Source organism: Oncorhynchus mykiss, chromosome 2 (assembly GCF_057628025.1).
Source record: "Oncorhynchus mykiss isolate SJ-2025 chromosome 2, ASM5762802v1, whole genome shotgun sequence".
Lineage (NCBI taxonomy): Eukaryota > Metazoa > Chordata > Actinopteri > Salmoniformes > Salmonidae > Oncorhynchus > Oncorhynchus mykiss.
Window position 1 is genome coordinate 80,032,245 of NC_143023.1, and position 14,756 is coordinate 80,047,000.

At 40.1% G+C, this 14,756-nt stretch overlaps 1 long non-coding RNA gene across 2 annotated transcripts in view; it reads right to left on the reverse strand.

Annotated features, from left to right (window-relative positions):
- The window catches only part of LOC149985245 (uncharacterized), a 568,030-nt gene that overhangs the window by 310,122 nt on the left and 243,152 nt on the right, over window positions 1-14,756 (reverse strand). Inside the window, exons 1-2 of one of the 2 annotated variants that reach the window (XR_016488538.1) lie at window positions 12,913-13,263; window positions 12,483-12,544 (exon numbers count right to left, since the gene is read on the reverse strand). The exons of the other annotated variant lie outside the window; for it this stretch is intronic. This is a non-coding gene — a long non-coding RNA (uncharacterized LOC149985245). Of the gene's footprint in view, window positions 1-12,482; window positions 12,545-12,912; window positions 13,264-14,756 lie in introns of those variants that run through there. 2 annotated transcript variants of the gene reach the window in all.

Genomic DNA, 14,756 nt, shown 5'->3' on the forward strand with positions numbered 1-14,756 from the left:
TGAAACTTTTGACCCAAGTTAAACCATTTAAAGGCAATGCTACCAAATACTGATTGAATGTATGTAAACTTCTGACCCATTGGGAATGTGATAAAAGGAATAAAAGCTGAAATTAATCATTCTCTCTACTATTATTCTGACACTTCACATTCTTAAAAGTGGTGATCCTAACTGACCTAAGACAGGGAATTTTTACTAGGATTAAATGTCAGGAATTGTGAAAAACTGAGTTTAAATATATTTGGCTAAGGTGTATGTAAACTTCCAACTTCAACTGCACATTGGTATTCATGTAATGTCTTGAACCTTGTCACATTTAAGTTTGATTTCAGCCTCAATGCACCTCAAATAGATTATTTATAACATGTCCCAGAACCTAACAGAGCATAACATACTGTAAATCATAAATACATTGTTATAATGATGTCATTATCCTCATAATATATTATAACTCCAACATCATTAGCTCATTATAGTGCAGGTCACTGGTCTTTGCAATTGCTTTATGATTTAACGTGCATCGGAAAGTTTTCAGACCCCTTGACTTTTTCCACACTTTGTTGCGTTACAGCCTCATTCTAGAATGGATTAAATGGTTTTTCCCCTCATCAATATACACACAATACCCCATAATGACAAAGCAAACATAATTTGTTTTGGTATACTTATATAAACAAGGTTTTTCTGTTTTTTTTGCGGTGAATAAATTAGCTAAAATTCTGAAAATCTGTTTTCGCTTTGTCATTATGGAGTATTGTGCGTAGATTGATGAGAATTATTGTTTTTTAATCCATTTTAGAATAAGGCTATAGCGTATCAAAATGTGGAAAAAGTCAAGGGGTCTGAATAATTTCCAAATTATTTTAAAGATTAGACCTAAGAGAGTTATTTCATAATTGTTTTGCAAGTGGACCCTTTCAGGCCATCAATTTACACATGCAAATATCACTTCTTGGTAAATGAAAGGCCACTTTTATACTCAAGGGAAAAGCAACCAGCTGGATATTACCTAGTTGAGTTGCAGTGACACCATCTTTACATCACTGGTCCAGTTTGTAAGCTTGGGCTTCAGCCGCTAAAATCTCTGTTTTTCTTCAGTGCCAAGGTGTTCGGTGAGAAGATATACATACACACTTTGTGTTACTAATCACCTGCTGTATCTGGTGGAATGAGGCCCATATGGAGGCAGGCAGCGGCTCAGGCTTAGCCTCTCTCAATCTTATTAAAAATCTCCCATCCGTTAATAAGCTTAGCTTGATTTAATCCAGATTTTCCTTTCTGCTCCCCAAAACATGCAAATCTTGTTTTTGACTGTTTAAAAAACAACCAAGATGAAGTGAGCATCGTGTAAGCAGGAAGTAGACTGCCTTTCTGCTAAGTGCGTAGGAGATCCTGAAAGAGAAGAGGAATCCATTTAGACGTATCGAATGCACGTGTTTTGGCAGACTGTTATTGCGGATAATTCAACATCAAACTCAACATCTTCAAGGATTTTCCATCATGAGAAGATCTGTCATGAATTATTATGTGACAACCCACTCATGTTCATGTCGATCACAAAAACCCTTGTAAAAAATACAATCTTGTCAGCTCAACAATCGAAGGCCATGTAGTATACTCCACTTCCACACTAAGGAATGCTGAGGGGCTCTCTATTCTTCAGAGAGAGCCATTGTCTCAAGCCTCAAGCCATCTGAGGAGCAGATCAAATCAAACTTTATTTGTCACGTGCAGAATTCAACACGGTGTTAACTAACCTCCAGACGAGCTTCAATGCCATTACAACTCTACTTCCGTGGCCTCCAACTGCTCTTAAATGTAAGTAAAACTAAATGCATACTCTTCAACTGATCACTGCCCGCACCTGGCCGCCCGTCCAGCATCACTACTCTGAACGGTTCTGACGTAGAATATGTGGACAACTACAAATACCTAGGTGTCTGGTTAGACTGTAAACTCTCCTTCCAGACTCACATTAAGCATCTCCAATCCAAAATTAAATCCAGAATTGGCTTCCTATTTCACAACAAAGCATCCTTCACTCATGCTGCCAAACATACCCTCGTAAAACTGACCGTCTTACCGATCCTTGACTTCGGCAATGTTATTTACAAAATAGCCTCCAACACTCTACTCAACAATTTGGATGCAGTCAATCACAGTGCCATCCATTTTGTCACCAAAGCCCCATATACTACCCACCACTGTGACCTGTACACTCTCGTTGGCTGGCCATCGCTTCATACTCATCGCCAAACCCACTGGCTCCAGGTCATCTACAAGTCTCTACTAGGTAAAGCCCCGCCTTATCTCAGCTCATTGGTCACCATAGCAGCACCCACCCGTAGCACGCACTCCAGCAGGTATATCTCACTGGTCACCTCCAAAGCCAATTCTTCCTTTGACCGCATTTCCTTACAGTTCTCTGCTGCCAATGATTGGAAAGAACCGCAAAAATCACTGATGCTGGAGACTCATATCTCCCTCACTAGCATTAAGCACCCGCTGTCAGAGCAGCTCACAGATCACTGCACCTGTACATAGCACATCTGTAAATAGTACATCCAACTTCCTCTTCCCCGTACTGTATTTATTTATTTGTCTTGCTCCTTTGCACCCTGGTATCTCTACTTGCACATTCATCTTCTGCACATCTACCATTCCAGTGTTTAATTGCTATATTGTAATTACTTCACTACCATGGCCTATTTATTGCCTTACCTCCCTTATCTTACCTCATTTGCACATACTGTATATAGACTTTTTCTACTGTATTATTGACTGTATGTTTGTTTATTCCATGTGTAACTCTGTGTTGTTGTATGTGTCGAACTGCTTTGCTTTATCTTGGCCAGGTCGCAGTTGTAAATGAGAACTTCTTATCAACTAACCTACCTGGTTAAACAAAGGTGATATTTTTTTTTTAGTAACACAATTAAATAACAAGGCTACGAGGCTACAGTATGTACAGGTGGTACCGGTACAGAGTCAATGTGCGGGGGTACAGGTTAGTCGAGGAAATTTGTACATGTAGGTAGGAGTGAAGTGACTATGCATAGATAATAAACAGCGAGTAGCAGCAGTGTAAAAAACAAATGGAGGGAGGATGTCAATGTAAATTGTCCGGCGGCCGGATTAACTGTTCATCATTCTTATGGCTTGTGGGTAGAAGCTGTTAAGGAGCCTTTTGGTCCTAGACTTGGCACTCTGGCCCCACTTGCTGTGCGATAGCAGAGAGAACAGTCTATGACTTTGTGACTGGAGTCTTTGACAATTTTGGGGCTTTCCTCTGACACTGCTTAGTATATAGGTCCTGGAAGGCAGATCCCGCCGTTGGTGGAGAGTGGTGAGGAAAATCAATGAATAAGTGAAGGAAAATGATCTGTCCCAAACCAGAGCCGCTCTGGGGGTTTAATTTACATGAGTAGTGTATTTCTTTGGCCCCCCCTGAGTGTGATGGATCGTTCCCCAAACCCTGATTGGATGGAATGCATCATTTAATTTGTTTTCCTCGGACAAAGCCATGGAGTACGTCTCGGCTCCCGGCACCCCATTCCCTTTCTCTTCCCAACATCCACTAGGCACATTGTCTTGAGCTACCCTCACATCTTTAAAATATTCCCTTACCTTATTTCTCTATTTTTGATTATGTCTATGCTACCTTTCCTTATTTCTTTCCTTTCAATGAACAGGCGTTTTTCCCTGGCCAAGTGACCTGACCATAAAGAACTCCTGGTCCTAGAGACAGTATATGATACACGACAATAGAACATTCACACTGGACCTTGCTAATCTTTAGACTAAGGGCTCTATTCAGACGTGAGATAAGTTGACTTAACAAAATGCCCTACAAAATGTATGAAACCTTCTTCCCTCTCATCTTGAGGTATTGTGACTGTTTCTTGAACATGGGTCATCATTGTGTTTGACATTCATAGTCAGCAATGCTACTAAAGAAAGTGTCTATAGGCACTAAATCACAAAGTAAGTTTAAATCACAACTTTTAATAGCTTAATGTTTACTTTCTAGCTACCCACTTTAAAATGAAGTTTTAGCCATTGTGATGTTATCTCAGTGAATGTAAAGTGTTGGCCTGCTGTTGGTCCCATGTTTCATGTGCTGAAATAAAAGATCCCAGTAATTTCTCAAATTGTATGCACAAATTTGTTAGCATCCCTGTCAGTGAGCATTTCTCCTTTGCTGAGATATTCTAGCCACCTGGCAGGTGTGGCATATCAAGAAGCTGATTAAACAGCATGACCATTACACATGTGCACCTTGTGCTGGGGACAATACAAGGCCACTCTAAAATGTGCAGTTTTGTCACAAAAACAAACCTATAGATGTCTCAAGTTTTGAGGGAAATGCAATCGGCATGCTGACTGCAGGAATGTCCACCAGAGCTGTTGCCAGAGAATTTAATGTTCATTCATCTACCATAAGCTGCCACCAACATCATTTTAGACAATTTGGCCAATCGGCCACACAATCATACACCACGTGTAACCACAACAGCCCAGGACCTCCACATCCGGCTTCTTCACCTGTGGGATCGTCTGAGACCAGCCACCAAGACAGCTGATGAAATTCAGGAGTATTTCTGTCTCTAATAAATCCCTTTTGAGGGGAAAAACTCATTCTGATTGGCTAGGTCTGGCTCCCCAGTGGGTGGGCCTTTGTCCTCTCAGTCCCATCCATGGCTCCGCCCCTGCTCAGTCATGTAAAATCCATAAATTAGGGCCTAATTAATTTATTGGAATTGACTGATTTCATATGAACTGATTTCATATGAACTGTAACCCAGTAAAATATTTAAAATTGTTGCATGTTGCGTTTTATATTTTTGTTGAGTATATTTGAAGGAACATAATGTTCAGACCAGTACCCTGTTACAAACAAATGTGTTGCATAGACTATAGGGGAAACTAAGTTAAGATTGAATGATCTCTCAGATATAATATTACTAAAAGATTTAGATGGACAAATATGAAAATAATGAATGTTTGTTTTCTCCAGGAAGACACTGTGTTAATGGCTATGAGCTCAATGGCAGTTCAGAAGTTCATTACTTATTCATATAATTTTTTTATAGGAAGATCATATTTTACAGCTTGGTGGAATCAGTTTAGCACATTTATATTTCAGTTCTAAAATTAGGCCAATTTCACATATAAGCTCTATTGTATGGCCATGAACCGCCAGAAAACACTAAGAGCCATGGGCTTAATGAATATAGGTAGAAATGTGCAGTGTGCCTTTTCCTAATGAAGACATGCATTTGAGATTAATAGGAACAACTCCTTCTTAATTTTCTCCCGGCCCTCAAAATAGCTAGCACTTCCATTCTCATCCTTCCATTTGTTGTCGAATAAAGAACATCAATAAGAGGAGACCTCTATATTTCTCTCAGTGGAAGAAGTCTCTCCTTCAGGGCTTTATTGTATTTTCAGGGAGGTCAAATTTAAAAAAGGAGATTTTCGTTCAGCGTGAATGGGAGAACATACCTGAGAGCTAGGAAGAGCCCTAAACAGCCCAAGCATACAGCCTCTTTCCCCAGAGAAGGAGAAAAGCAGAGCAGAGCAGAGCGGAAGAGCAGGCATAGTGAAATGAGTGTCTGATCATGGTACAGGTATCAGGGCCCCCCCAGGGGCCATCTGACCTCTGCTCCTCCCCATCATGGGCCTCCCAGGAGTATCAGACTGGGTGAGGAAAGAGGAGAAACCAGCCTGGTGTGCAATAGGGGGGAAAACAGAGAACATATACAGTGGGGCAAAAAAGTATATAGTCAGCCACCAATTGTGCAAGTTCTCCCACTTAAAAAGATGAGAGAGGCCTGTAATTTTCATTATAGGTACACTTCAACTATGACAGACAAAATGAGAAAAAAAATCCAGAAAATCACATTGTAGGATTTTTAATGAATTTATTTGAAAATCATGGTTGAAAATAAGTATTTGGTCACCTACAAACAAGCAAGATTTCTGGCTCTCACAGACCTGTAACTTCTTCTTTAAGAGGCTCCTCTGTTCTCCACTCTTTACCTGTATTAATGGCACCTGTTTGAACTTGTTATCAGTATAAAAGACACCTGTCCACAACCTCAAACAGTCACACTCCAAACTGAGTAACTACAGGCCCATTAGTATACTACCTGTGGTGTCAAAGGTTGTTGAAAAGTGTGTAGCAGCTACTAATTGCCCACCTCAACAACAGCCCCTTCACATTACACTCCATGCAGTTTGGCTTCAGAGCGAAACACTCCACAGAAACAGCCAACTGCTTTCTTCTTGAAAATGTGAAGTCCAAGATGGACAAAGGGGGTGCTGTTGGGGCTGTGTTTCTGGACCTAAGGAAGGCTTTTGATACTGTTAACCATGAGATTCTCATCACAAAATTGTCCAAGTTCAACTTTTCCCCTGATGCCTTGAGATGGATGAAATCATACCTGGAAGGCAGAACTCAGTGTGTCAGAGTGAGCAATGAGCTGTCGCCCACTCGTAGCTATGATGTGGGTGTGCCCCAAGGGTCAATACTGGGGCCCCTCCTGTTCAGCCTGTACATTAATGATCTGCCTTATGTCTGTACCGGGTCTGAAGTTCAAATGTATGCAGATGATACAGTGATATATGTGCATGCAAAGAGTAAACAACAAGCTGCACAAGAACTCACTACTGTAATGGTCCAGGTTACAAAGTGGCTCAGTGACTCGTGTTTGCATCTCAATGTGAAAAAAACTGTTTGCATGTTCTTCACAAAGAGGGCAACAGATGCTACTGAGCCAGATGTCTATGTGTCAGGGGAGAAGCTCCAGGTGGTATCCGATTTTAAGTTCCTTGGCATCATACTTGATTCCAACCTCTCTTTTAAAAAGCATGTGAAAAAGGTAATTCAAATAACCAAATTCAACCTAGCTAATTACTGATTTATACGAAATTGTTTGACTACAGAGGTAGCAAAACTGTACTTCAAATCTATGATACTCCCCCACTTAACAAACTGCTTGACTAGTTGGGCCCAAGCTTGCTGTACAACATTAAAACCTATTCAGTCTGTCTACAAACAGGCTCTCAAAGTGCTTGATAGGAAGCCCAATAGCCATCATCATTGTCACATCCTTAGAAAGCATGAGCTCTTGAGTTGGGAAAATCTTGTGCAATACACCGATGCATGTCTTGTATTCAAGATCCTTAAAGGCCTGGCTCCCCCTCCACTCAATATTTTTGTTAAACAGAAAACCCAGACATATGGCAGCAGATCCAGAAGGTCTGCCATGAGAGGTGACTGTATAGTTCCCCTAAGGAAAAGCACCTTTAGTAAATCTGCATTCTCTGTGAGAGCTTCCCATGTCTGGAATACACTGCCATCAGACACACATAACTGCACCACATATCACACTTTCACAAAATGCTTGAAGACATGGCTAAAGGTCAATCAGATTTGTGAACATGGTCCCTAGCTGTGTGTTGCCGCTTTCCATGTTGTCTGTTGTCTGTAGCTTGTGAGGTGTGGAAACACTTTGTTGCTTTTATGAATTTTGTCTTGCTGCTTTTTGTTTTATGTTGCTCTGTCTGTATGCTACGTCTTGCTTGTCCTATGTTGCTATGTCTTGCTTGTTCTATGCTGCTATTGTCTATATTGTAATTGTTTTTAATAACCTGCCCAGGGACTGCGGTTGAAAATTAGCCAGCTGGCTAAAACCGGCACTTTTACTGAAACGTTGATTAATGTGCACTGTCCCTGTAAAAATAAAAAAATAAACTCAAACTCAAACTCCACTATGGCCAAGACCAAAGCGCTGTCAAAGGACACCAGAAACAAAGTTGTAGACCTGCACCAGGCTGGGAAGACTGAATCTGCAATAGGTAAGCAGCTTGGTTTGAAGAAATCAACTGTGGGAGCAATTATTAGGAAATGGAAGACATACAAGACCACTGATAATCTCCCTCGATCTGGGGCTCCACGCAAGATCTCACCCCGTGGGGTCAAAATGATCACAAGAACGGTGAGCAAAAATCCCAGAACCACACGGGGGGACCTAGTGAATGACCTGCAGAGAGCTGGGACCAAAGTAACAAAGCCTACCATCAGTAACACACTATGCCGCCAGGGACTCAAATCCTGCAGTGCCAGACGTGTCCCCCTGCTTAAGCCAGTACATGTCCAGGCCCGTCTGAAGTTTGCTAGAGAGCATTTGGATGATCCAGAAGAAGATTGAGAGAATGTCATATGGTCAGATGAAACCAAAAGATAACTTTTTGGTAAAAACTCAACTCGTCGTGTTTGGAGGACAAAGAATGCTGAGTTGCATCCAAAGAACACCATACCTACTGTGAAGCATGGGGGTGGATACATCATGTTTTGGGGCTGTTTTTCTGCAAAGGGGCCAGGACGACTGATCCATGTAAAGGAAAGAATGAATGGGGCCATGTATCGTGAGATTTTGAGTGAAAACCTCATTGAAGATGAAACGTGGCTGGGTCTTTCAGCATGACAATGATCCCAAACACACCGCCCGGGCAACGAAGGAGTGGCTTCGTAAGAAGCATTTCAAGGTCCTGGAGTGGCCTAGCCAGTCTCCAGATCTCAACCCCATAGGAAATCTTTGTAGGGAGTTGAAAGTCCGTGTTGCCCAGCAACAGCCCCAAAACATCACTGCTCTCGAGGAGATCTGCATGGAGGAATGGGCCAAAATACCAGCAACAGTGTGTAAAAACCTTGTGAAGACTTACAGAAAACATTTGACCTCTGTCATTGCCAACAAAGGGTATATAACAAAGTATTGAGATAAACTTTTGTTATTGACCAAATACTTATTTTCCACAATTTGCAAATAAATTCATAAAAAATCCTACAATGTGATTTTCTGGATTTCTCATCTTTTTAAGTGGGAGAACTTGCACAATTGGTGGCTGACTAAATACTTTTTGCCCCACTGTATATGCATATTATTAGTAGTATTGTATAGAAACCTCTGAAGTTTCTAAAACTGTTTGAATGATGTCTGTGAGTATAACCTTTTGTGACTAGGGGGAAGTATTTTCATTTTTGGAAAAATAACGTTCCCGTAGTAAACGGGATGTTTTGTCAGGACAACAAGCTAGAATATGCATATAATTGACAGCTTAGGATAGAAAACACTCTAAAGTATCCAAAACTGTAAAAATATTGTCTTAGTATAACAAAACTGATATTGCAGGCGAAAGTCTGAGAAAAATCCAATCCGGAAGTGACACATCTTTTGAAAGCTCTGCGTTCCAATACATCCCTATTGAGCAGTGAATGGGCTATCAACCAGATTACTTTTTCTCCGTATTCCCCAAGGTGTCTACAGCATTGTGACATAGTTTTACACATTTATCTTGAAGAATACCCGTAAGCGGCTACATTGCGCAACTGATGGCTCCCAGAGTGATTCTCGCGTAAAATACAGAGTTAGCCATTATTCCAATCGGTCCTACTGAAAAACCAATTGTCCCGGTGGATATATTATCAAATAGATATTTGAAAAACACCTTGAGGATTGATTATAAACAACGTTTGCCATGTTGCTGTCGATATTATGGAGTTAATTTGGAATATTTTTGGCCTTTTTCGTGACTGCCATTTCCAGGCGATTTCTCAGCCAAACGTGAAGAACAAACGGAGCAATTTCGCCTACAAAAATAATATTTTTGGAATAAAGGAACATTGGCTATCTGACTGGGAGTCTCGTGAGTGAAAACATCCGAAGCTCATCAAAGGTAAACTATTTAATTTGATTGCTTTTCTGATTTCCGTGACCAAGTTACCTGCTGCTAGCTGGACAAAATGCTATGCTAGGCTATCGATAAACTTACACAAATGCTTTTCTAGCTTTGGCTGTAAAGCATATTTTGAAAATCTGAGATGACAGGGTGATTAACAAATGGCTAAGCTGTGTCTCAATATATTTCACTTGTGATTTTCATGAATAGGAATATTTCTAGGAATATTTATATCCATTGCGTTATACTAATTAGTGTCAGTCGATGATTACGCTCTCGCACGCGGGATGGGGAGTCACTAGAGGATAACAGAACTCATATGGCAGGCGAAAACCTGTGAAAAATCCAACCAGGAAGTGGGATAGCTGAGGTTTGTAGTTTTTCAAAGCTTGGCATACCGAATACACAGTGTCTATGGAGTCAAGTTGCACTTCCTACGGCTTCCACTAGATGTCAACCGTCTTTAGAAATTGGTTTGAGGATTCTACTATAAAGGAGGGGCTCATGAGACCTGTTTGAGTCAGTGGTCTGGCATAGTGTCTCAGGCTCGTGACGCGCTCTCGACAGAGTTAGCTCTTGTTCCAGTGCTTTTCTTCAGAAATAACAATTCTCTGGTTGGAACATTATTGATGTTTTATGTTAAAAACATCCTAAAGATTGATTCCATACATCGTTTCACTTGTTTCTACTACCTGTAATGGAACCTTTAGAGTTTGTCTGGACGAAGTGCTCGCGCCTTATGAATATGGATTACTTGGCTCGCTAACAAATCAGTCATTTATTGTCGAATTGGGATTCCTGGGAGTGCCTTCTGATGAAGATCATCAAAGGTAAGTGAATATTTATAGTGTTATTTCTAACTTCTGTTGACTCCAAAATGGCTGATACTTCTCTGGCTAGATTGGGCTCAGAGCCATTCTCAGATTATGCTTTTTCTGAAAAATGTTTTGAAATCTGACACAGCGGTTGCATTAAGGAGAAGTCTATCTTTAATTCTGTGAACAACAGTTGTATCTTTTATCAATGTTTATTATGAGTATTTCTGCAAAATCACCGGATGTTTTGGAATCAAAACATTACTGCACGTAACGTGCCAATGTAAACTGAGATGTTTGGATATAAATATGCACATTATCGAACAAAACAAACATGTATTGTGTAACATGATGTCCTATGAGTGTCATCTGATGAAGATCATCAAAGGTTAGTGATTCATTTTATCTATATTTCTGCGTTTTGTGACTCCTAACGTTGGCTGGAAAAATGGCTGTGTTTTTTTGACTTGGCTATGACCTAACATAATCATACGACAAGGTATTTTGTCACAAAAAGATGCTCGACTATGCATATAATTGACAGATTTGGAAAGAAAACACTCTGACGTTTCCAAAACTGCAAAGATATTGTCTGTGAGTGCCACAGAACTGATGTTACAGGCGAAACCCAGATAAAAATCCAATCTGGAAGTGCCGCATTTTTTGAAACCGCCTCATGGCAAAGACTCCTTATATGGCTGTGGAGGAGCTAGGAGTCAGCTAACGTTTTCCACGTTTTCCCTAAGGTGTCTGCAGCACTGTAACGTCTTTTTAGGCATTTCCATTGGAGAATGGCTGTAAGAGACCATATAGGGCATATGGATGTATGGTGTCTCCGGGAGAAAATCTTGCGTAAAATACTGAGGTAGCCATTTTTCCAATAGTTTCTTATGAGAAACCAACTGCATCCACGGATATATTATCGAATGCATATGTTAAAAACACCTTGAGGATGGATCCTAAACAACGTTTGCCGTGTTTCTGTCGATATTATGGAGCAAATTTTGAAAAAAGTTTGCCGTTATAGTTGAAGTATTTTCAGTCGATCTCTCAGCCAAGCAGGGTGAACAGACAGTTTTTTGCCTACAGAAATATTATTTTTGGAAAAAAGGAACATTTGCTATCTAACTGGGAGTCTCCTGAGTGAAAGCATCTGAAGTTCTTCAAAGGTAAATGATTTAATTTGGTTGCTTTTCTCATTTTTGTGAAAATGTTGCCTGCTGCCAGCACAGCCTAGCATAGCATTATGCCATGCTAAACTTACACAAATGCTTGTCTAGCGTTGGCTGTAATGCATATTTTGAAAATCTGAGATGACAGTGTTAACAAAAGGCTAAGCTTGTGTTTGAATATATTTATTTCATTTCATTTGCGATTTTCATGAATAGGACACGTTGCGTTATGGTAATGCGCTTGAGGCTATGATTACGCTCCCGGATACGGGATTGCTCGCCGCTAGAGGTTAACAAGATGTTTATCTTTCATTTGCTTTATTGGAACTTGTTAATGTGTGAAAATGACATATTTCTAAAAAATATTTTTTAATTTCGCCCGCTGCCTTTTCAGCAGAATGTTGTCGAGGGGTTCCGCTAGCGGAACACCTACGCTAGAAAGGGTAAGCGCTTTAACCTTTCTGATCTCCCCATCCCGGATCCGGGATCGTGAATACAGACTCAAGCTCATTACCATAACGCAACGTTAACTATTCATGAAAATCGCAAATGAAATGAAATAAATATGCTAGCTCTCAAGCTTAGCCTTTTGTTAACACTGTCATCTCAGATTTTCAAAATATGCTTCTCAAGCATTGCAAAACAAGCATTTGTGTAACAGTATTGATGGCTAACGTAGCATTTAGCATTAGCATTCAGCTGGCAACATTTACACAAAAAAACAGAAAAGCATTCAAATAAAATCATTTACCTTTGAAGAACTTCAGATGTTTTCAATGAGGAGACTCTCAGATAGCAAATGTTCAGTTTTTCCTGAAAGATTATTTGTTTAGGACAAATCGCTCCGTTTTCTGCGTCACGTTTAGCTATGAAAAAACCCCTGTATCCAGGATTGTGTAAATCTATCAGCAAGCTCATTAGCATAACACAACGTTAACTATTTATGAAAATCGCAAATGAAATGAAATAAATATGCCATCTCTCAAGCTTAGCCTTTTGTAAACAACACTGTCATCTCAGATTTTCAAAATATGCTTCTCAACCATAGGAAAACAATCATTTGTGTAAAAGTAGCTAGCTAGCGTTAGCATTTCGCGTTAGCATTTAGCGTTAGCATTAGCGTTAGCATCCAGCACGCAACATTAACAAAAACATAAAAGCCTTCAAATAAAATAATTTACCTTTGAAGAACTTCTGATGTTTTCAATGAGGATACTCTCAGTTAGATAGCAGATGCTCAGTTTTTCCAAAAAGATTCCTTGTGTATTAGAAATAGCTCCGTTTTATACATCACATTTGGCTACCAAAACAAATCCGAAAATTCAGTCCTCAAAACGCGAACTTTTTTCCAAATTAACTCCATAATATCGACTGAAAACATGGCAAACGTTGTTTAGAATCAATCATCAAGGTGTTTTTCACATATCTCTTCATTGATACATCGTTCTTGGACACATGCTTTCTCCCCTGAATCAAATGGTAAAGTAGAAGCAGCTGGCAATTGCGCACCGAATTCGACGCAGGACACCAGGCGGACACTTGGAAAATGTAGTCTCTTATGGTCAATCTTCCAATGATATATCCAATAATATGCATAGTCGAGCATCTTTTCGTGACAAAATATCGCGCTTAAAACGGGAACGTTTTTTATCCAAAAATGAAATAGCGCCCCTAGAGCTCTAACAGGTTAATTTATTGATAAAACTAAACCCTGGCCAAATCTTCTTTGTCTGCAAAACAACACTTACTGATTATGGAGTTGCATATTGCTGTGATTTATTTTTTTAATCGGCACACCTTTCTATGCCCCTTCTATATTTCGCCTACTCTGGCTGAGCTAATTTAGCTTGTCCTCTGAACATTGAATAAGAGTCTATCAAAGACTAAACTTTTCCTTCACAGTACAATGCTTTTAAACAGGCAACCTGTTGTGTCTCGCTCCCCTCAATAGGTTTTGGGCTAAATTACCTTGAATAGAACTGAGCATGCACACAGAGGAAATGCTGTGGCGACCCTGGCATTGAATCTCCTTGCCACCATGTTAGATAAATGTATTTTACTGTAGAATTTTGAATGTGGGTATTCTAAATGCATCTGTCAGACATCTTGCCAATTAGCAAGCGATGTCTTAACAACATCTTCCTGTTGCATCATGTATACATTCGTTGGGAAGAGGTATCTGTGCTATCTGGGTTTGTTGCCTCTCTCACACACATCCAATAAGTTGTGTTGTCACAAGGTAGGGGTGGTATACAGAAGAGAGCCCCATTTGGTAAAAGACCAAGTCCATATTATGGCAAGAACCAACAAAGAGAAATGACAGTACATCATTACTTTAAGACAGTGTTACTCACTTTTTTGTAAGGGGGCCACTTTGGGTTGAGACAATCATACAGATCTTTAATTTGTTGTACTTTTTCTTCCAATATTATCAATTGAGAGCAAATTAAGAGAAATAGAGCACATGCAATTGATTTGGTGTACAGCACATCACAAATATACACATACACACATCAAATAGGCTACATCACATGTAAAAGACCCAAGTTAAGGGTTACCTCAGTAGTTGGATGAGCGAAAATGTCCCTTATGCTCCTTGACTGAATTAATTCTAAATGTATAGTCCGTTTTTTTCTATCCTTGTGAGGCAATCCAGGTGTGCATTGGTCAGTCTGTTTCACTGTTTTTGTTTCACAGTGTTCATTGTTGAGTCCTTTCACCTTCCCTTGCATGTTTGTGGCACGGTCAGTGCACACAGATGCCAGATTTGACCAGTCAATATAATTATCAGCAAAAAACGTAACAAGGGAATTCAGAATATCCTCTCCTCATGTTTGTCCCTGAAGGGGCAGTAAACATAAAAGTTCCTCTCTGAATGACTCGTTTTGAGGGAGGAGGACACGAACACATTATTGGGCAATTACATCAGTGCTTTCATCAAGCGCAATACTAAGACTTAGCACCATGGATATGTCAGTAATCAGTTGCTTACCGATGTCGTCGCCAATGTCTTCTATGAATCTTG